This window comes from Pan troglodytes, chromosome 3 (genome assembly GCF_028858775.2).
Source record: "Pan troglodytes isolate AG18354 chromosome 3, NHGRI_mPanTro3-v2.0_pri, whole genome shotgun sequence".
Taxonomy (NCBI): domain Eukaryota; kingdom Metazoa; phylum Chordata; class Mammalia; order Primates; family Hominidae; genus Pan; species Pan troglodytes.
In genome coordinates this window covers 84,344,042-84,367,875 of record NC_072401.2, presented here as the reverse complement: position 1 = coordinate 84,367,875, position 23,834 = coordinate 84,344,042, and the positions used below count along the sequence as shown (strand labels likewise).

The 23,834-nt window shown below is 36.6% G+C and overlaps 1 protein-coding gene across 6 annotated transcripts in view; it reads right to left on the bottom strand.

Moving 5' to 3' along the window:
* The window catches only part of COX7B2 (cytochrome c oxidase subunit 7B2), a 169,926-nt gene that overhangs the window by 135,050 nt on the left and 11,042 nt on the right, over positions 1-23,834 (bottom strand). The window contains exon 2 of one of the 6 annotated variants that reach the window (XM_009447966.3): positions 9,444-9,546. The exons of the other annotated variants lie outside the window; for them this stretch is intronic. The gene's annotated coding sequence lies outside the window, so the exon portion shown is untranslated. The remainder of the gene's footprint in view (positions 1-9,443; positions 9,547-23,834) is intronic. 6 annotated transcript variants of the gene reach the window in all.

Here is a 23,834-nt window from a genome sequence, read left to right as displayed (position 1 = left end):
ATCTTGAGTTTGGGAACTTGGCATATCCATACATTTCGTTGTCTTTTTTTAAAAAAAGAAAGCATGGGCATTCAGCTCAGATTTCCTTGAAGACCAAAATACATGCATAATTTAAAACATAAGACCAAAATCAAAAATGTATGTTTTATTTAAGTACGAGCAACATGGCTGGGAAGAAGAAAAAATTCAGAATTTGCTTAAATTCATGTTATTTTTAAGAACCACAAAATATGCTTCAGGCAAAGCTGAAGTGTTTTTAGTCACAGTGAAGATACAAGAGGTTCCCAAAGGAATGAAGTGGTGAGTAGAATTTCACCTCTGAAATCTTCACTGGGAATATGCTTTTTCAATTGCTACATCTAATGTGCAAAACAAAAAACAAACAACAAGCTGAAACTTATCTGCTCTTCATTTTCTATTCCATTTCTGTAACTACCAAAGAACATATGGACCATCATATCAATTCTCTTGTGTGGTTTTTTTTGTTCCAAGAGCAGAGTATATTCTCAGTTACATTAATCATATTTCGAAATCAAGTTTATGTTTTGATACATAGGTTTTATATAGTCCCTGATGCATTTTGAAAGCACACAATATTTATCTATGTAGACTAGATAAACTACTTTAAAATGTCAGGGAAAAAAAATGTATACTTGGCCAAATTCCTGCAAACTGGGTAGATGTTTTCTGGAAATTTTTCTCAACATTGATATTTTTGTAAGACTGACACATGCAAATCTACCCTTATTGTTTCCCTTTTGTTGTTTTTGTTTGTACATAGACATATAATCATAGTTCTATTTAACCAATCTTCTTTCTACCTGAGAGGTCTGCTGTTACTAGGCTGGTCTCTGAGGTAATTCTCTGAAAATTACAGGCTCATTCCTGCCACCTAGTACTGCTTATTAAAAATGCTTCACACCTCCCCCTTTGTTTCCAGGACTGTGGCTGGGTAATAAGGCTGCATAACTTATTTAGAACAAACATCTGCCTGTTGGTAACTGCTACCGTACATATAAAGATACCTTCTGCACAAGTATGTGTTTCTAACCATTCACTACCAGTTCTTTGTAATTTTTCTGTTTTGCTTTTTAAATAGGAATTTTGTAGATTTTTTGGAAATGTTATGGAACAATAATTACTAAACAAGGAAATTAAAGGCATTTTAAACTCAATGGCAGATAAAACATTGGATTTTAACATGTTTCTTTCAAATAGAAAAAGTATTGTGCACTAATTTTGCCCAGTAGCTTCTGGAGAAAGTTTTAACCCTTTGCATTTTTTCCTCATACTGTATTCTCAGTTGTCCCTGAAAAGAGCTCAAAATTGTTCCATCTTTTCAATCCTTAACATCATAGCTCAATTCTGAACAATTTCAGCTAATTTTTACTGCCTAATGACAGTTTTTGCCACATCCAATGCACACTATAAACATCCTCTAGATTAAATTTCCTAAAATACCACTTTCATCATGTCACAATCTTGTGCAAGTTCATACCGTGGTTCTAGTGATTATGGGAAAAGGCCCATACTCCCTACACTGACAGGTTTCCAAGGCTTGGGAAACAGCATCCCATTTTAGTTATCAATCTAACGTCCTATGACTTCCCAACTAAATTCTGCTTCCATCAGGACACATTCCTTTTCATCCCCCGTAGCCCATGGCACTCTGCTTGGTGACTTTCCTAATGTTCTCTTCTACTTTTTCCATCTCTTCAGCTGTCCACATTCTACCTGTCTTCCAAGGCCAACTGAAGTGTTATAAATTCTATTAATTCTGAACAACTGAAGTGTTATAGATTCTATTAAAATTTCAACTACTATAGCCCACCGGTCTTACTTTTCTCTGAGTTTATACTACATAGAGTAATTCAGTGAAGTTTATATGCTGCTCTGCATTGTTTCTCCTATGGAACTACTGTTAGTCCAAATAGATTATAAAACAATTGAAGACATGAATATTCATTATGCAATTTTTTTCATATTAACTACAGTGCTTTTTCAGTGCTGGAAACACACTACATCTTATGGATGCAAAGTAAACTCAATATGATATGCTTTAAAAAGAACAAAAGGTTTTAAAAATACAACTGTACTAGCTGTACAATTACCAGGGATAGATTATTGACTGCATAAGAGACATGCATGGGGCAAATCTATGTGCTCTGAAAAGGTTAGAGGTAACATTTTTATAAATAAAACTGTAGGTTAAATACACCAGATGGTGATATTTAAATAATATTTCATTGTATCTCTTTATAAAGGGAAGATGATCCTCTGATTTTCAGTTTCAAACACAGAGTCCGTCCTATTGTCTTTTTTTTTTTTTTTTTTTTTGAGAAGGAGTCTCGCTCTGTCGCCCAGGCTGGAGTGCAGTGGCGCATCTCTGCTCACTGCAACCTCCACCTTCTGGGTTCACGCCATTCTCCTGCCTCAGCCTCCCACATAGCAGGGACTACAGGAGCCCACCACCACGCCCGGCTAATTTTTTGTATTTTTTTAGTAGAGACAGGGTTTCACCGTGTTAGCCAGGATAGTCTCAATCTCCTGACCTCGTGATCCGCCAACCTCGGCCTCCCAGAGTGTTAGTATTACAGGCATGAGCCACCGCGCCCGGCCTGTGCTATTGTCTTAAGAAAGCTTTTCATTTTCTAAAACAAGAATAGAAAAAAAGGAGAAATCTCAGCTGTGTTAAGATGAGAGAATTAAAAGATAAGTCCAAATGTCAATATTCTCCTTTGTCATTACATTACAAATCTTTGTGAGACTTTGTCAAGTATGAGTTTCGCTAAAGGCTAAAGCTACTTGATATTTTTCTGGCAACAGCTACTTTTGTATATAAAAATTTACCAACCTTTACATAAACAAATCTGTGATGAGTCTGAAAAGAAATCATATTATCACTTTGAGTTCACAATGTTAAGTTTTTGAACTAAAACCATTAGCAGTAAGAATTGAACAACTCTCAAAACCCAGTTTCAGTTCTAGTATGACAGATGGCAAAATGATCTAAAATTCCTAAACACAAAATAGAAATGAATTAAAGTGCACATTACTCTGAACTTGGTGTATCAGGGAGTGGTAAGTAGAGGACAAGAGGTGGGAGATGAGTATATGGAATAAGTAATAAGTATTACCATATTACACATGAGGAAACATAGTGCTAGCTTGTTATGTGACTAAGCTGAGGTTTCATAGCCAAATTCAAGGACATCTGCGTCCAAAACCGAGGCTTTCTTATTTACTATGACATGTCTCTGGATAAAACATCTTTCACTCTCCTTAAAATGCCTAACATATTTGTCTTTCACTGCTGGTTAATCTTTTCTTCTTTGGTATAGGAGGACATTGTGACCGCAAACTTTTCTACTCACATCTAGTTGTCTTTACACAGATATAGATCCTGGTATAGTTATTACATGTATCTTAGGAATTAAGCTGTTCTACTAACAAAGACACCCAATTTAAAAATGGGCAAAGAACATGAATAGACATTTTTCCAAAGAAGACATAAAAAGGCCAACAGGTGTATGAAAAGCATCAACATCAATAATAATCAAGGAAGTACAAATCAAAACCACTATGATATACCATCTCCTACCTGTTAGAAAAGGTATGCCAAATACCAAATGTCAAAAAATAATAAATATGAGTGAGGGTATGGAGAAAAGGGAGCCCTGGTACACTGTTTGTGGGAATGTAAATTGATACAGACATTACAGAAAACTATTTGAAGATTCCTAAAAAACTAAAACCATAACAACCACATAACCCTGCAATATCTCTGCTGGGTATATACCTAAAGGAAATGAAGTTAGCACCCTATAGAGATATCTGTACTCTCATGTTCACTGCAGCAGTTCACAATAGCCAAGATATGGAAACAAGTTACATGTCCACCAATGGATGAATGAATAAAGAAATTGTAGTGTATACACACACACACACACACAAAGAATATTACTCACCCTTAAAAAAAAAAAGGTAATAACTGCCATTTTCTATGACATGAATGTTCCTGGAGGACATTATGCTAAGTAAAATAAGCCAGACACAGAAAGAAAGACTTTGTGATTTCACTTATATGCGGAAGTTTTTTTAAAAAAAAAATCGAAGTCATAGAAACAGTAGAACAGTGGTTACCAGGGGTGAGGAGGTAAGGAAAAGGGGAGAAAAAAGCCAAAGGGTATGAACTTTCAGTTATATAGGATGACTAAGTCTAGAGATCTAATGTATAGCATAATGACTATAGTTCATAATATTCTAATGTATACTAAAAATTTTCTAAAACAGTAGATTTAGGTGTTCTTACCACAAAAAAAAAAGGTGATGGATAGGATAATTTGCATGACTGTAGTAATCATTTTACTACATATACATAAGTTAGCACTATTTTTTTATATATATATATAGACACATATATACACATTACATTTTAGATCTTAAATACATACAATAACATGTTTTAAAGACCCAAAAATTTAGTGCCAAGAGAGAAACAAATTTCTTTCCCACATCATAATCTTAACATAAAGAGTCCAGGGAAAATATGTTGGCTGTAAAGTGTCAGGAACCACTCCGTCTTCCTCAATATTTGGTTTCTACCTCATGGGCAACTATGATTCCTCTAGCTTTCCTTATCAAATCCACATTCCAGAAACCTGGGAAGCTGGTGAAGTAAAAGTCTACCCCTTCCCTCTGAGGGCATGACTCAGAGGCTTCCTACATCACTAGTTCTACTTACATTTCATTGGCCAAAACTTAACCACACAGACACGCCTAACAAAGAAGGCAAGGACTTACAGTCTTAGCCAATCAGACATGTGCTCAGCTAAGACTCAAGATTATATTACTAAACCAGTTCATGCCCAAAGATGATTGTAGGTAAACAACATATAGGTCACTTGACACTTTTCTGACTGACTCTCAACTTACTATTAAGGTGCAAGTATATTTAGTATATCTGGACATAATGAACTAAGGCCGTGATTTTTTTCTCCTTTTCTTGATTTTTTTTTTGTTTGTTTTTTTGAGACAGGATCTTACTCTTTTGCCCAGACGAAGCGCAATGGCATGATCATAGCTCACTGATGCCTTGACCTTGAACTCCTGGGCTCAAGTGATCTCCTAACTCAGCCTTCCAAGTAGCCTCTAGTCTTCCAAAGACTAACCAGTAAGTCCTACTTATAGCCATGTACCACTGTGTCTAATTTTTTTTTTCTTTTTGAGACACGGTCTCACACTGTCACTCAGGTTGGAGTGCAGCAGTGTGATCACGGCTCGCTGCCCTGCTGATTTTTTAAAAAGTTTTTCATAGGGATGGGGTCTCACCATGTTGCCCGGGCTGGTCTTGAACTGCTGGCCTCAAGCGTTCCTCCCACCTCAGCCTCCTAAAGTGCTGAGATTATAGGCCAGTGAAATGTAAATTACAGGCTGGAGCCACCACACCGAGACCTCTCCTTGATCTTTTCTAAATGATGATCCATTAGAGTATGTTGCATAATCTTTATCTGTTTTATAATTGCAAGTTTTTCTTTTATTGTACCTCTTCAATACATTTATTGTACCGCTTTGATGAATCCTTGATGGATTTATCAAAGAAAACGAAGACCTCAAAAAAAAAAAGCCAATTGAGACATATTTTGTTTTTATAGTTCATTTGAAGGAGTGTCGTTCCAATCCTTCAAGATCCTTGTAATGACAACTGTTTATTGTACCCAGAAAGTGCCACTAATTAGCACAAAATAAATGCTGTGGTTTTGGACTGGTGTTCTCTGTATTAATGAGAACTCACAGTTTTTTTCTCTGTAGAGAGATACAGTTACATGAGTATATTATTTCTTTTGCCTGACTGCTTGAGCTAGGACTTCCAATACTGTGTTGAATAGAAGTGGTGAGAGAGGGCATCCTTGCCTCGTGCAGGTTTTCATGGGAATGCTTCCAACTTTGCCCATTCAGTATAATGTTTGCTGTGGGTTTGTCGTAGAAGGCTCTTGCTATTTTGAGGTAGGTTCGTTCAATATGGTGGCTTAACTTTTTGATGTGCTGCTGGATTCAGTTTACAAATTATTTTGTTGAGGATTTTTGCATCGATGTACATAAAAAATACTGGTCTGAAGTTTCCTTTATTTGTTGTGTCTCTGCCAGGTTTTGATACCAAGATGATGCTGACCTCATAGAAAGAGCTGAGGAAGAGTCCCTCCTTCTCAGTTTTTTGGAATAGTTTTTGTAGGAATGGTACCAACTCTTCTTTCTATAATACATCTGGTAGAATTCAGCATGAATCTATCAGGTCCTGGGCTTTTTTTTTTTTTTTTTTTTTTTTTCCTGGGTAGGCTATTTATTACTTACTCAATTTCAGAGCTCATTATTGGTCTATGCAGGAAAACAATTTATTCATGGCTCAGTCTTGGGAGGGTGCATATGTCCAAGAATGTATCCATCTCTTCTAGGTTTTCTAGTTTGTGTACATAAGGTGTTCATAGTAGTTTCTGATGGCTATTTTTATTTAAGTGGGGTCAGTGGTAACATTCTCTTCATTATTTCTAGTTGTGTTTATTTGGATCTTCTCTCTTTTGTTCTTTATTAGCCTAGCTAATCTATTTTATTCCTTTAAAAAAAAAACTCCTGGATTCATTGATCTTTCGAATGGTTTTTTCATGTCTCAATTTTCTTCAATTCAGCTCTAATTTTTGTTATTTCTTGTTTGAACCCAGAAAATCTGAGACAGGTCTCAATTAATTTAGAAAGTTTATTTTGACAAGGTTGAGGATGAACCCATGACAGAGCCTCAGGAAGACCTGACGACATGTGCCCAAGGTGGTCAGGGCACAGCTTAGTTTTATACATTTTAGGGAGACATGAGACACCAATCAATACATGTAAGAAGTACACTGGTTCAGTCTGGAAAGGCAGGACAACTGGAAGCAAAGGTAGGAAGACTCAAACCAGGGAGGGAGCTTCCAGGTCACAAACAGGTGATACACAAATGGTTACATTCTTTTGAGTTTCTGATTAGCCTTTCCAAAGGATACAAATCAGATATGCACCTATCTCAGTGAGCAGAGGGGTGACTTTGAATAAAATGGAAGGCGGCTGAACATGGTGGCTTACGCCTGTAATCCCAGCACTGTGGGAGGCCAAGGTGGGCGGATCACTTGGGGTCAGGAGTTCAAGACCAGCCTGGCCAACATGGTGAAACTTCATCTCTACTAAAAAAAAAAACCAAAATTAGCCAGACGTGGTGGAGTGCACCTGTAATTCCAGCTACTAAGGAGGCTGAGGATCACACCACTGCACTCCAGCCTGGGCGATAGATCCATCTCAAATAATAATAATAATAATAACAGAATGGGAGGCATGTTTGCCCTAAGCAGTTTCCAGCTTGAGTTTTCTTTAGTGATTTTGGGGGCCCAAGATATTTTCCTTTCACAGGTGTCTTCTGCTAGCTTTGAGGTTTTTTTCTTGATTCTCTAATTCTTTCAGTTGTGATGTTACACTGTTAACCTGAGGTCTTTCTAACTTTTTGATGTGGGCCTTTAGTGCTATGAATTTCCCTCTTAACACTGACTTCTGTGTCCCAGAGATTCTGCTACATTGTATCTTTGTTCTCATTAGTTTTAAAGAACTTCTTGATTTCTGCCTTAATTTCATTATTTACCCAAAAGTCATACAGGAGCATGTTGTTTAATTTCCATGTAACTGCATGATTTTGAGAGATTTTCATAGTCTTGATTTCTATTTTTATTGTACTGTGATCTGAGAGTGTGTTTGGTATGGTTTGGTTCTTTTACATTTGCTGAGGATTGTTTTAGGTCCAATTATGTGGTCAATTTTAGAGTATGTACCATTTGGCAATGAGAAGAATGTGTATTCTGTTGTTTTTTGGTAGAGAGTTCTGTAAAGGTCTATCAGATCCATCTGGTGCAATGTTGAGTTCAGGTCCTGAATCTTTGTTAATTTTCTGCCTTGATGATCTGTACTAATACTGTCAGTGGGGTGTTGAAGTCTTCTACTATTATTGTGTGGGAATCTATGTCTCTTTGTCGGTCTCTAACAACTTGCTTTATGAATCCGGGTGCTCTTGCGTCGCATGCATACATATTTAGCATAGTTAGGTCTTCTGGTTAAACTGAACCCTTTATCATTATGTAATGCCTTTCTTTGTCTTTTTTATTTTGGTTGGTTTGAAATCTGGTTTGTCCAAAGTTAGGATTGCAACCCCTGATTTTTTCTGTTTTCTGATTGCTGGGTAGATTTTCCTTCATCCCTTTATTTTGAGCCTATGAGTGTTATTATACATGAGATGGGTCTCTTGAGGACAGCATACTACTGGCTGACCCAAATTTTTTAACAACTACATATTTCTAAAGTTACTTATTACATAAAGAATGTGTGTTTCCACTGTGATGTTTTATTTATTAAATTTTTTTCATGAGTCTTCTGATTTGTAAGACAAAATGAGTCCACCATACGTGAATTTAAGCCACAAATCATTATCACTATATATCTACACTATTCCATATTACTTGTGATAAACTTTGCAATGGGAAAGAGACTTAATTTCTCACATATGTCTAATAAATATGTTTCAGCTAGGTAACAATTTGAAGGCTATAATTTTATAAGTTAAGATTAATTTTTTCTTATATTGATAGGCAATGAGAAATAAAATCTCCATATTAAACATTTAATGAAAATAATCAAAACCAATTTAATATCTAAGACTGAATCATAGGTAAAGCCGGTACCAATACTGAGTATAATTATTTTGGCATCATATGTAGATTAAATGTTTTAATTCTGGAAGGAAGTGTTTAACCATGAGAAGGACATTATCATTTGCTTTCAATTGCTTTGACAATCCCAATCATTTATTTACCTAAATACTTTGTAGATTTGGTATTTTGGTAGAAGTCATGATTGTCTGGCTTAATTTACATAAATAACCTCACTAATTTGGCCTTTTCAGAATTCCCTTTCTGTATTTTTTTTAAATTTTTGCACTAGTATTTTCTGAAAAATTCTTATTTATCAACTCAGTATTAAATATTTAATTGGCTGGGCATGGTGGCTCACGCTCATAATTTCAGCACTTTGGGAGTCCAAGGCGAGTGGATCGCCCAAGCTCAGGAGTTTGAGACCAGCCTGGGCAACATGGTAAAACCCCGACCCTACCAAAAATACAAAAAAATTAGCCAGGCATGGTGGCACATGCCTGTTGTCCCAGCTACTTGGGAGGCTGAAGTGGGAGGATTGCTTGAACCTGGGATGTCAATGTTACAGTGAGCCAAGATTGCACTTGCAGTGAGCCAAGATTGTGTTACTGCACTCCAGCCTGGGCGACAGAGTGAGATCTTCTATTAATCAGAATAAACCTTTAAAAAAAAAAAAACCTGAACATTAATTTTAAATTCTTGTCAAGGTCTCAAAACTTAAATAACCTGCTTTCAGAATGAAGTTTCAAACATTATCTTGTCTCTTCTCCTTATAAATCATCCTGGAAACATGATGTTACAACTAGTCTGGAGAATCCTTTGTAGGTACCTAAAGTATAGAATGACAATTTCAGTGTTATGCAGTAAAAATCAGAAGAGCTGAATTTGAATCTTCATTTTTCATAACAAATGAATGGATAAATTATATAATATCCTGTCTTCAATTATTTCTAAGTATTGCTGTTCCCATTTTAGAAATGAGAAATCTAAACCTCCAAGAACTTCAATAACTAGCCCAAGAAGAGTCAAAATTCCCAAGCATATCTAATTATGTGTGAGGGGGCCAGTGGGGGGGTGGTGGTGGTGTTTGTTTGTTTTAGAAGCAATGTTTCACTTTGTAACACAGGCTGGAGTGCAGTGGCACCATCATAGCTCCCTGCAGCCTCGAACTCCTAGGCTCATAGCAATCTTCCTGCCTCAGCCTTCCACAGTGCTGAGATTACATGCATGAGCCACCATGGCCAGACTGCATTTCCTTTTTAAGAAAAGTTTCTGTTCTCTAATGATGTCCTTAATTATTCTGATTAATAGAAGGTTCCAATTTGTATTATCTCAGTTTTTGAAGCAACAGAAAATATTCTACTCACTGAGTTTTATCACAAAAATTAGCTCATATGTGATCAGTAAATAGCGGAGAACTGTTAGTATAACACAGAAATCAGATTAGTTCATCCATGATTGTTTCCCCAACACATTAATGTTTTATGCTATCAAGTACCAGCAGATGAACCCAGCAAGCCAGGGAGGACTACTGTCATATTCACATTGCCCATTCATCCCTTTTTATTTTCTTTGGCTCCTTTTATTGCTCTGTTTTGGAAGTGTTTTTTGAGCAGTTTTCTTAATCTTTTTGAATTTTGTCCTTGTCTCCTTGGCTTAGCAGCCTCAACCCTTCTTCACATCTCCTTCTGTCAAATTACTTTCAACTTTCTTTTGTGATGAAGTTCTAAATGTATTGAATATTGGCTTCAAACAATCTATTTGATCTGTTTGCTTTTTTTTTATTATGCTAGCATTTTTATTGGGGACTGTAATATTTTTGTTAATGCCCTGATTTTCAATTGTCTGCCCCATCTGTTTTTTTATAAACTGGTTTGTAATTTTTCAGAAAACATGTATCGTAAAAAAGAAATGCCAATACATATAAATCACAGAGATAAAAATACATCAAACATAATTTTCCTTTATTTGCTAATTTAGGATATATTGTCACCAATATTGGTGTTTATATTATTTTCATTATTATTACATCCAAGTCTTGTTTTGACTTGTGGCCGTTTCCCACTCCTTTCACAACATTTATTGAAAACTATAATATATAAGGCATTACTGGATATAAATGTGAATTTAACACTCATTATACTTATTAGAAAATTATATTTTAGCAAGGAAAATAAAACACGCATATAATCACACACCTAATAAATGCTGCTGTGTATAAAGCTGTGTAGTAGGTAATAGAAATATAAAAAATTTTGAAACATGCCTCTTCTTCTCAAGGAGAAATAGCATATACATATATATGTAATAGTGCAGTTGGATAAGTAAACATATAAACAAGTTCCAAATGATTTTGTAGATTTGTATTTGCGCAGCACCTTACTGGTTTTGTTTATAAAATGAATAAACATACCCCATTCTATTCAAGAAACATCTGCTGACCAGTGATTATAGGCAGAATATTATACCTCCATGTTTGATATCAGATGCCAGGAGAGACATAAATATGAACAAGATACAACCTTTCTCTTCAACAATTTAAAAATCTAGATTAAAAGCATCAAAACTGGGCTTGATTATTCAGAAACCAGGTGGGTTTTTTTTCTCATTTATCTAAACATTTAATTCTTTCAGTTATCTTAACATATAATTCTTCTGGTGGATGTAGAAACTGTAATATATAAGAAGGCAATGAATTTTTAGTAAAGGTTAGTTTTGAGTAACAGTCTATCATTGCTGGCCTAGTCACAGAGAAACAGTATACAAGGTTACCTAAATGAGGTTTTTCCAAAATTGAGTTTCCAGGTCAAGAGTTTATTTTTTATGTTAGAATAAATGTATTGAATCAACTATTGAAAATTTCACCATGCAGACATTTTACTGCCTACAAGCCAATGATGAGGTAGATTTTCAAAAGAGAAGGGTGAAAAGTAAAGATTTGGGAAGAAAAGAAGGCTAATTAATAATATTAATCTGCACTTGCCCCAATGGCCTTGAAGGCAGGCAAAGAAACTGCCAAAGCCACTTGACTTTAGGTAGTTACAGGGATCAGGTTAAAAATGACTCATTCAGATTCTTCTGTATAAAATGCATTCTTAAAAGCACTCAAAAACAAAATGTAGAAAACTATGGAGACCATAAAAATGTATTTTAATTGATATTTCATAGTTGTATAAACTTTTGAGTACATGTGATATTTTCATACATATATACAATGTGTAATGATTAAATCAGAGTAATTAAGATATCCACCACCTCAAACATTCATCTTATCTTTGTGTGGAGAACTTTGCAATTCTTTTCTTCTACCTGATTTGAAGTATACAATAAGTTATCGTTAACTATAATTTCCCTATTGTACTATCGAATACAAGAACTTATTCCTTCTATCCAGCGTATTTTCATACTCATTAAACAACTCTTATTCTCACAAGTATAATTAATTTAGTCCTTTGTGTATATTGTGTTGAATATAAGCTCAGAAATGTAATTTGTTCAGAAGAATTTGATATAAATCTTAAAGTCTGACCTAAGAAAAGCAACTAGTTTCTTTAAAACATCCCTGATTAAAAAATAAAAATGCCAGAATATACGTTAGAACAAAAACAAAGGGAAAGATAAAAGTAACTAAACATGAATTTTTTTCTCAAACAGAAGTAAGCAGAATCTCAGAATCTATTTTCAGCCTTTCAGATAATAAATTGGTGAAACCATTAGTTCAATATGCAAAAATGCCTTTTCACAGATTTAAGGAACACTTGATAAAGGAAAGAGAAAACCCTTATGTGTACATGAAGGAGTCCACCTACTGGACAGACTGTTAATTGGTGTGGAAAAAAAAATCACAGACATGTTTTAAACTCGACACAGGAAGCTTCTCAGCAAAGTGAAATATAAAGGCCTTTTAAAAACAATTTGTATTACAATTCTAACCATTATGTGTGCCTCACATTAAGGAAGGCTTAATAAAAATCAAATAGGAAGAAAGGAAAAAAAGAAAGAAGAGAGGGAACGAATCCCATTTCTCCTTCCTAATCTTCCCATCTGTTTTCTGAGAAGCATTTTAAGGAATACATTTTCATGTACATTTTCCATTGAAAGATACTAGTATCCCACCCTTAAGGGTATAGGCAAAAAAGCAAACACATTCTTTTAAGAAGCAGAACTTTATTTTGTCCTAGCTGGTTTGACAACTGTGAGAAAACAGAAAAAAATTACCACATGACCTTCATCTGAATGCATCCTACTACCCAGGGCTCAGTCCTGGAGGATTCATCTAAGATCATGTACATAAAACTACTTTAAAAAGTAAATATCCTGGCCGGGCACGGTGGCTCACGCCTGTAATCCCAGCACTTTGGGAGGCCAAGGCAGGTTGATCACAAGGTCAGGAGATCGAGACCATCCTGGCTAACACGGTGAAGCCCCATCTCTACCACAAATACAAAAAATTAGCCGGGCGTGGTGGCGGGCGCCTGTAGTCCCAGCTACTCGGGAGGCTGAGGCAGAAGAATGGCATGAACCCAGAAGGCGGAGCTTGCAGTGAGCTGAGATTGTGCAACTGCACTCCAGCCTGGGTGACAGAGCAAGACTCCTTCTCAAAAAAAAAAAAAAAAAAGGGAAGTATCCTATCCAGAGACAAGACAATCAAGTCATATTTGGCAATGCATCCCAACTAGGCAAGCAGTCACTACCTGACTATTCCCCCAAATTCCCTCATTCTGCTCTGTACCCTGCAAGCAGCCTCAAAAATCAAAAAAAGGTTGGGAGTTGGCCATGGATTCTGTTGTCATCTCCTAGACATGGTTCACTCCTATTTGGAGCCATTAATCAAGCCAGAACCAGTAGGCTGCCAACCCCTACTGAAGGTATAGATACCCAAATGAAAGACCTGCTTGCTGTGCTGACACCACTCTTAATGACTCAAACATCTGGAAAACAACATTTCACAGTGATGATCACAACTTCACTGATAAGCAATAACTCGCATGGTGTGTACTGTGCATTAGGAGCTCAACAGGAGAAGCAAAGCGGTGTCCCTTTCAAGGTGCCACAGGAACTCAGTGCTCTCCTTTGAGAGAAAGGCTTTTGCATCTCACAGTGGTGCCTTCAGGTAATAGATGGTGCATTCAATCAAGACTTCAGTCCTTTACGATTATGGGAAATAAGCCACATTTAAATCTTGGCCCATCCAGTTTCCTAGTTCTAGCTTGTTCATGCCCATTTAAGAATTTAATTTTTTAAAATATTAGATTTGTTTTATAATCACAAAAGTAATACATACAATTTAAATAACGGTGCTGGAAAGGGGCAGATTATGTTTCTTCTTTTTTTTTTTTTTTTTTTTTTTGAGACGGAGTCTTGATCTGTTGCCCAGGCTGGAGTGCAGTGGCGCGATCTAGGCTCACTGCAAGCTCCACCTCCCAGGTTCACGCCATTCTCCTGCCTCAGCCTTCTGAGTAGCTGGGACTACTGGCGCCCACCACCATGCCTGGCTAATTTTTTTGTGTTTTTTTACTAGAGATGGGGTTTCACCATGTTAGTCAGGATGGTCTCGATCTCCTGACCTCGTGATCCTCCCGCCTCGGCCTCCCAAGGTGCTGGGATTACAGGCATGAGCCACCGCGCCCAGCCTGTTTCTTAAACATTTTATATTGTATTGATATTACTTTCCTACTGTGTTTTTATAATAATTACTACAATCCCAATTCTGTATCTTCCTCTAATCCCTCATTCTATATGCCACCAACACCACAAAACACGCACCAACGGATATCTTTAAGTGAGCAGTTACTTATCTGTACCTTCCAGTGTTGCTGCAATGATTATGTATTAGTTGTACATTTTAAAGTAACTAAGAGTGTAACTGGATTGTTTGTAACACAAAAGTTAAATGCTTGAGGGGATGGATACCCCATTTTCCATGATGTGAGTATTATGCATTGCATGCCTGTATCAAAACATCTCATGTACCCCATAAATATATACACCTATTATGTGTCCGCAAATTTAAATTTTAAAAATATAATGATAAATAAATTTTAAAAAATCTAAGGAGAAAAATCCATTTGATAGAACTAGTTAAACCACCTTTATAGATGGTTCTCATATTTCCTCCTCCCATTATGCTTATTTTCTCTGGCTAGGACTTCTAACAACTGGCCTGGATTTCAAACTGTAGTCCTACAATAAGCCTGTCACCTATTCCCTGGATGTAGGAACTGTCACAAAGTAGTCTTAACATTCAACTCTTCTCCATGTCAACCAGACCTAACACCACAATACTACATTCTTCTTCAAGTCAGGGATGCTCTCACACATTTTAACTCAAGTTTTCATTGATTAATTCTGTTTTCCGATGTTTCTCTGGCTTGTCTAAGCAGAAATAATTGACAAACGGGGAAGCAAGATAGGCAAGGCTGCCATGAGCATTGTATGTCAAATATTAGCCACAGAGAGGTGAGAAAGGTATGAAAAGAGAACAAGTACACATTCAATCAATGGGTAACGGCAATGTGGACAGAACAAAGTCTATAATTTTCAAACAAAAGGAATGCCTCTTGAGGAGTAGCTGATAATGAGGGCAAAAAGTCAAATTCTCTCAGCTTTTTAATTAAGTTTACTTAGTACAGGAACAAAGGTGCTCAGTAAATATTCTTGGTTCACTACAATGACAGACACACACACACACTCTAAAACTGATATGAAATTCATCTAAATGTTAATAATAGTTGTTTCTAAGGAGTTGAATTTTTGAGTACTTTTCTGCATTTCGGTATGTTTTTTTTTTTTTCCTAATGTTTCCTAATGAATCTAGTCTGGGTTACTTTTATTATGAGGGAAAAAAAATGACTTATCCGGAAAAAGAAATATATGCCAGCATCCTGAATGGTAAGAAACTCATCTGAGCATTGACACCTCTAACCTACATGGCCAACTGAGCTCAGGTCCAGAAATAACGGATCTAATAATAATGAAGAAAGCAGACAGCAGGCTTAAGCTCCCACTGAGCAGAATCTGGAATGAGTCCTAAATCTTTATGTTACTCTAGTGTCTTTAAAGAGAAAAGTAAGTCTAGGCCTTCCTTAGTACATGCTATGTTTGCATAATCACAAGGATTTGGCTTCCGTTCTAGTAGAGATTAGCTGCTAAAAGCTAGATCTGGCAACTAGCTGCGAACTATAACAGATTTGACTGTGGCCATATTCTTTTTGCCTACCCCAATAGAAAGGGCATTGTTGTAAAGCAGATGGAACCCCTAGAACACAATTGATGCTTTATTAATTCATTACCTAAATATTTACTGAGGGACTACTCAGTCCCTATGCCAAAACATTTTATACTCTGGGTATTCGAAAGAGGACAAATGAAACATTTAGACAATGTCTCTTCTCTCACAGATCTTACATTTTATCAGGATGTAGGCGACAAAAATATTAAGAAAAATTGAGAAAGGATGCTACTTTCAGCAAGATATTCAGTGAAGTCTTATCTGACAAGCTGACACTTAAACACAGAATTAAAGAAGTGAAAGGACAAACCATATGAACATTTGGATAAAGAGCCTTCTGGACAGAGGGACTAGAAAGTGCAAAAACTCTCAAGGAGTGTTCTTAAAGTATTGAGTAACAATGCTTGGAGAACAGTGAGGAAAGATACAGTAGTCTGGGGACAGCTAATGGAGTGCTTTGGGAAATAGTAAGGATTTTGGATTTTATTCAGTATAATAAGTCACTAGAGAATTTTGCACAGAGGATAATAGCATAGTTACATTTTAAATGGATCTTTCTGGTCATGTGTAAAACATAACTAAATGGAGGCAAGACGAAATGCAAGGGGTTGAAGGATAAAGTAAGAGTCTAGGCTAGAGATGATGCTGTCTTGATGAAGTGGTGACAGTGGAAATGGAGAGGAGTGGTTACATTCAGAGTAAACTTCAAAAGTTGTTGAACCAACAGTTTTGCCGATGTGGGATGTGAACCAAAGAGTGACAACAGGGATTATCCCAAAATTTCTCACCTAAGTAACTAGACGTTACTGTTTACTTGAAAGAGAACATCACGGTAGAAACAGATTTGGCAGATCAAGAAATCAAGTTTGGATATATCATATTTAAGTAGACATTTGAATATGAGTCTGATGTTCAAGGGAAAGATTCAAGGAATAAATAGAACCTGGGGAATCTTCCATATACAGATGGTAATTAAAACATAATGTAGGAAGTGAACACATTTAAACAAGAGAAAGGGTCCAGGGACAGAGCCTCGGGACTTCAACATTTAGAGGTCATAATGAAGAAGACGATCTAGCAGAAAATATTGACAGGGAGCAGCAATGAGGCAAGGAGGGAAAGTAAGAGAATGATGTCCCAAAAGTCAACTGAAAAAACTATCTAAGAGAATGAACTTTGAATAATACTTCTTAAAGTTTCCATGTTTTGTTTCTGATCTCAGAGCCCTGGTGGAAACACACTACCTTAGATAAAAATGAAGTTTCCACATCCCTTTGAAATACATGTAGTAGACCAGTGAATTCAGTGTCATCCCATTATTGGTAAGTTTGTTTAGCCCTTCATCCACTCTAGCTTCTTGCCCTTCTCTTCAAACCTGTGTCACTAGGCAATAACGGAAGATTCAGGAAAAGCTGAAGAGACCACAGATGTTTCAGGGCAATACATCCTGCAAGCCAAGCTTGGTTGTGAGCATTGTAAAACAAAACTAAATTGCAGGCACACTATTCTGACACAATGAAGAGAAAATGAGCCTCAGATCTAAGTAGGTTTCTTTTGGTCCAACTCTGTGAAACACATATCTTATGTATTCATTTATTTCCTTACCTTTTCACCCTATTCTGGTAAATGTACTTTTAGCTAGTGTTGGGCATCCTTCAGGAGAGACCATCCTAAGGACTCTACTGGAGTACAACCCACAGGTTCCACAGAATGAACTGATCAACATACCAATGTCAAAGAAAAGATGATCACCTTTCTTCCCAGAGGAGTCATGGATTCCCTCTTGCTAGCTACAATAGGCTGTGAGTCTTCATGACTGTGATATTAACTACTGGGGCTACTGGTACCACTGTTATAGATTATGGTATAGACTAAAAAGAAAAGAAAAGCAATATTATACTAATTGTTTATTCAACTTTATTGATTTTTAAAAGGTTAGTGGAGTAAGTACATCAGACATGTCACATGAGTTATTATATGTAGACAGTATAGACAGACATGTTTTGAATCATTGTCATGTATCTTTACTTCCATTATCCATGAGGAAATTCATGACACATTTTACATGAGGTGTGTACTGGCTTGGCCATGATACAGAAACTGAAACATGTAGTGACATGTATTCTTTGCATATGAGTTACTTTCATGACTTCCCCATCAGCTTATATGGAAGATAGAGCCTTGCACCTTGGGGTACTTGACAAGGTGATTTATGCAATAACACTTGACTCTTTCACCCAAAACCTTGAGCTTCATCCCCACATAAACTTCCATAATCAGAAAAAAAATGACTCCTTATCAACAGAGAAAATCAAAGTAGCCTCAACATCTTCAGAAAATAAGGAGTGAAATAGGTCATTTTATGTCCAGACCACTAGCTGTTTTGACTTTCGTTGTTGTGGAAATAATTATTTTCATGGACCGATACGGTTTCGCCGTGTCCCCACCCAAATCTCATCTTGAGTTGTAGTTCCCATAAGTGTCACAAGAGGGACCCAGTGGGACATAACTGAATAATGGGGGGATTTCCCCCATGCTATTCTCATGATAGTAAGTTCTCAGGCTATCTGATGGTTTTAAAAGGGGCTTCCCCCTTTGCATGGCTTTCATTCTTCCCTCTCCTGCTGCCCTGTGAAGAAGTGCCTTCTGCCATGATTGTAAGTTTCCTGAGAACTCCCCAGCCATAAGGAACTGCGAGTCAATTAAACCTCTTTCCTTTATAAATTACCCAGTCTCAGGTATTTCTTCGTAGTAGCATGAGAACAGACTAACACATGGATAAGTAGAGTTAAGGAATGCCTAGTTAAACCATTAAACAGGTTTCTTGGGTGTAGGACTTCTTAGAGCCTTAATGATGGTGAGTGCATTGTGAATGTCTGAGAGGAATATATAATATTATATGTCTTTCAAACTTACTTGGCTATAAAAATTTGTTCCTTTATAGCATTTTACACAAGTGGTCTGCGTTCTACCAGCCAGTTGAAATTCCCTCCACGGATAAGTTATACCCTTTGTACATACTTCGCTGTCGAACTGTTCACATTGCATTATAAAATATCCATTTGCACTAGCCTGTGAGTTCTCTGAGGGCAGAAATGCCTCCTTCATTTGTTTATTCTCTAGACTCGGCACAATGGCAGAAAGAAAACACTGAATAAATGTTTAAGAAATACATTCAAGCCTGAATGAGTTCTGTGGCAATAGCTGTGGCAGCTATTGCATCAATGAGGGAATACAAGGAAATTTCAAAATGCTAGAGTTTTCCAGGGCTTATTCATGGACAAGAAGCAATCTAAGTGAGAATCCATGGATAAAGTCAAAAAATGTGGCATTTCCAAAAACATGCAGCAAAGTAGAAGAAACTTCTCCAGTCTAACAAAAAGCACCAATCTTTCTTCTTTAAAAAAGTCAAAATATCTTTCTCTTCTCTCTACAGACAATGATATAAAATGTCGTCACATAAAAGAATCAAAGAGTATATAGTTTTAAAAAATGTGAGAAAAAGAATTATCTTATATACCAACAACAGCCAAGCCAAGAGCCAAATCAGGAAGTCAACCCCATTCACAACTGACACAAAAAGAATAAAATACCTAGGAATACAACTAACCAGGAAGGTGAATGATCTCTACAATGAGAATTCTCAAAGAAATCAGTGAAGACAAACAAATGGAAAAGCATCTCATACTCATGAATATGAAGAACCCATATCATTACAATGACCATATGGCCCAAAGAAATGTACAGTCAATGCTATTCCCATCAAACTACCAACAATGTTCTTCACAGAACTAGAAAAAACCATTTAAAAATTTATATGGAACCAAAAGACGGCCTGAATAGCCAAAGTAATCCTACATGAAAGGAACAAAGCTGAAAATATTCATGTTACCCAACTTCAATACCCATATTACAGGGCTACAGTAATCAAAACAGCATGGTACCAGAACAGAATAGACAGCCCAGAAATAAGGCTGCCCACCTACAATCATTTGATCTTTAACAAACCTGACAAAAGCAAACAATGAGGAAAAGACCCCCTATTCAATAAATGGTGCTGGAATAACAGGTTACTTATATGCAGAAGATTGAAGCTGGACCCCTTCCTTGTATCATATACAAAAATCAACTCAAGATGAATTAAAGATTAAATGTAAACCTAAAACTCTAAAAGCTCTGGAAGACAACCTAGGCAATACCATCCTGGACTTAGGAATGGGCAAAGATTTCATGAAAAAGATACCAAAAACTATTGCAACCAAAGCAAAAATTGACAAGTGGGATCTAATTAAACTTAAGAGCTTCTGCCCAGAAAAAGAAACCAACAACAAAGTACACAGACAACCTACAGAATGGGAGAAAATATTTGCAAACTATGCATCTGACAAAGGTCTAACACCCAGCATCTATACGGAACTTAAACAAATGTACAAGCAAAAAACAACCCCATTAAAAAGTGGGTAAAAGACATGATCACTTTTCAAAAGAAGACATACATGCATCCAAGAAGTATGTGAAAGACAGGTCCATATCAGTGATCATTAGAGAAATGCAAATCAAAACTACAATAAGATAGCATCTCACACCAGTCAGAATGGCTATTTTTTTAAAGTTGAAAAATAACAGATGCTGGTGAGGTTATTGAGCAATTGTTGGAGCTGTGCCAAGCAACCGTTGTTGGTGGTGTAAATTAGTTCAACCATTGTGGAAAGCAGCGTTGCAATTCCTCAAAGAGCTAAAAACAGAACTAACATTTGACCCAGCACTCCCGTTATTGGGTATATACCCAAAGGTTTATAAATCATTCTATTATAAAGACACATGTACACCAATGTTCACTGCAGCACTATTTGCAATAGCAAAAACATAGAACTAACCTGAACGCCCATCAATAACAGATTGAATAAAGAAAATGTGGTACATATACACCACAGAATACTATGGAGCCATAAAAAAAGAATGAGACCATGTCTTTTGTGGGAACATGTTTGGGGCTGGAGGCTATTATCCTTAGCAAGCTAAAGCAGGAACAGAAAACCAAATACCGCATGTTCTCACTCATAAGTGGGAGCTAAATGATGAGAACTCATGGGCACAAAGAGGAGAACAACAGACACTGGGACCTACTTGAGGGTGGAGAGTGAGAGGAAGAAGAAGAACAGAAAAAAAATAACTATTGGGTACTAGGCTTAGTACCCGAGTGACAAAATAATCTGTACAACAAATCCACATGACGCTAGTTTACCTATATAATAAACCTGCACATATACCCCAAACCTAAAATAAAAGTTTTTTTTTAAGTATTAGGAAGTTAATTAGAAATTATTTGTTTTTCTGGAGTTTATTTGTCATTTTCATGTGTAATTACACATAATCACTTTCTTAATTTATATACATTGTTTTGTATTTTTAAGGCCCCCCCCCCAAAATTGTATAATCTTCCATTTGCACCAAATCCTGATCTCCCTAAGGGAGAAATTCAGCAAAATAGCTTCGCTAGAAAATAATTACAATTAGACTTGAAGCCAGGACTGGTTGGTCTCAAAGAGTTCTTTCTATTGCACTTTCACCACCTTTATTATCAGTTAAACCTCAGTGTGAATACATTTCATCTCTTCTTGAGAATAAGTAAATTTGGAGGGGAGAGGAAAACCAAGGAAGCTTCTGGAGAAGTTATTATTAAACACACAAAACACAGGCTACAAGAATCTGAACATAAGCTATTCCTATTTTACAATTTTGCCTAGACTTGTGTCACTGGCCTCTTGTTATATAGCTGACTAAAAATAATTACTTACTGCGTATACCTGAGTATAAACTCATATTTTATTCTTACCCTTGCATATCTATAAATTTGACTATGGTTTCACAACTGGCATGCCCATGAGACTGTCTAATGGGGAAAAAGAAAATTCTGCAATGCACCTTTTATTTATGGAAATCTCTATCTCAGTAGTACCAACCTACTTTTATTTCTAGATGCTTTTTATCACTGTAGCAGTTATGCTATTGGTAGATGTACCCAGTGACAATTTTAGGACTTACATACCCAATAAATGCCATAAATAATTAAAGCCAGCATTAAATATGCTAATAAGTCTGCATGTTTCCTAAAACAATTACACCAGCATTGTAAAACTGTTAAAATAGGAATATAGGCAAGCCAATCACACTCAAGATTTGATCATTTTTTTAAAAGACTCACAGTTGCTCAGCCATTAAAGCTGGTGGAAAAACCTTCCTCTGGGGACTATTTTCCTGGTTCATTTTATACCATGCTAGAATTAACAAAAAAGAAAAAAAAAAAGGACTAGAAGAACAAGAATACTTAATAGAAGTAAAGCACAACACACCTCATACACAGTTTTGGACAATGAATATTGTATTTTTTGCCAATAGAAAGCAACAGGCACCCTCTGCTTTTGTTAATGCAGTTCAGCTGATATGACAGACAAAACTGAAAGAGAAGGAGAATGTGCTTTATCATCTGTAGCTGAATTTCAATTTTCTCTTTCAAGTACAGTTGAATGCATTTTCTTTGCAATCCAAAGACAGAAGATCTTGATTACTGTTGCAAGAATAATCTCAGCCTTTGTGTGAAGAAGATAGGGAAAATAAATAGTCTCTCTGGATGATGTGTCAGCTTTTGAACTTACAAAACAAGATATATTCTTGGAGGTAGGGAAATTAAATTAAGGTGAAATAGTATACCCATTAAAATGACAATTGAAGGCTTGTTTTGTAGACTATGGCTGGCTTCCCAAATGTCCTATGTTAGCCTCACCCCAGGGGCACAGACAACAGAACCAGGAACAAACAGGGTCAAGACAGGTGCAACTGTCTGGGAATACAGGTCACTCAGGCCACAGGCTCTGTCATGAACTGCCAGCTCTTGTAAAACAAAGATTCCAATTCCTTTCTCCCCACCACCACCAATGTTTCAGGTCTTAAGAAAGAAAATGAATCGATATCTCTCCAGATTTCTTCTCATCTATATCCACATCAAAAAAATCAATCCAACACAAGCTCAGCTGGATTCTTTCTCTCTGTCTCAGGAGAATGCTAAGTGTGTCCCCTCTTGAGTATTAAGAAAAGTTGTGTCTCTCTGAGTCACCCTTCCTTTACTTCCATTCAACGGACAGCATTTTAATTGTGGCTAATAAAGAGTACTTCGTTGTCCACAATATGATCAGAAAACACAAAATTAGTAACTAGTCTGTTATTGTTCTCTCTCAAGTATTCTGTCTCATGCACCCCTCAGGGTAATCCCTACGGCTGTCAACTCAGCACTGCTGTCCTATCCCCGTCCATACTTCTATCCCTCCTTCCTCTCCACTGCTCAAATTAAATAGCCCATTCCCAATTCATCAGACAAATCAGTCTGCAATAACAGATGACAGTGGCTTAAAGTGTATATTTACATGGACACAAGAGATCAGGTCCCCCACTAAACACCTCACCCCTACCCTGGGTAATATTTTAAACCAGAAAGTTAATGAGAATTATCAGACTTAATTTTCTCTTACCTCACATTAAATCTGGTATTGTTAACCACATTAACTTGACATTATAATTTCCTCAGCTTCCCTAACTATGCTGGCTATGTTCTCTGACCTCCACCTCTCCGTTTCTCCTTCTAACTCTCTATGGGCTGCCTCTAAGCCTAATTTTTGGCCTTATAGCACAAAGGGCTTACTCATTCTCATGACTGCTGTCACCTTTAGGTTGGAGAAGTCTGAACCTGTATCTCCTGCCTAGAATCCCAGTACTATATATTCAATGTCTAAAGGGATTTTTCTCCTGGATATAGTCATTGGCCATATCTAAATACGCATAAAGATTAACTTGCCACCTTCCCTTCCAAATTTACATTATTTTCTCCAAAT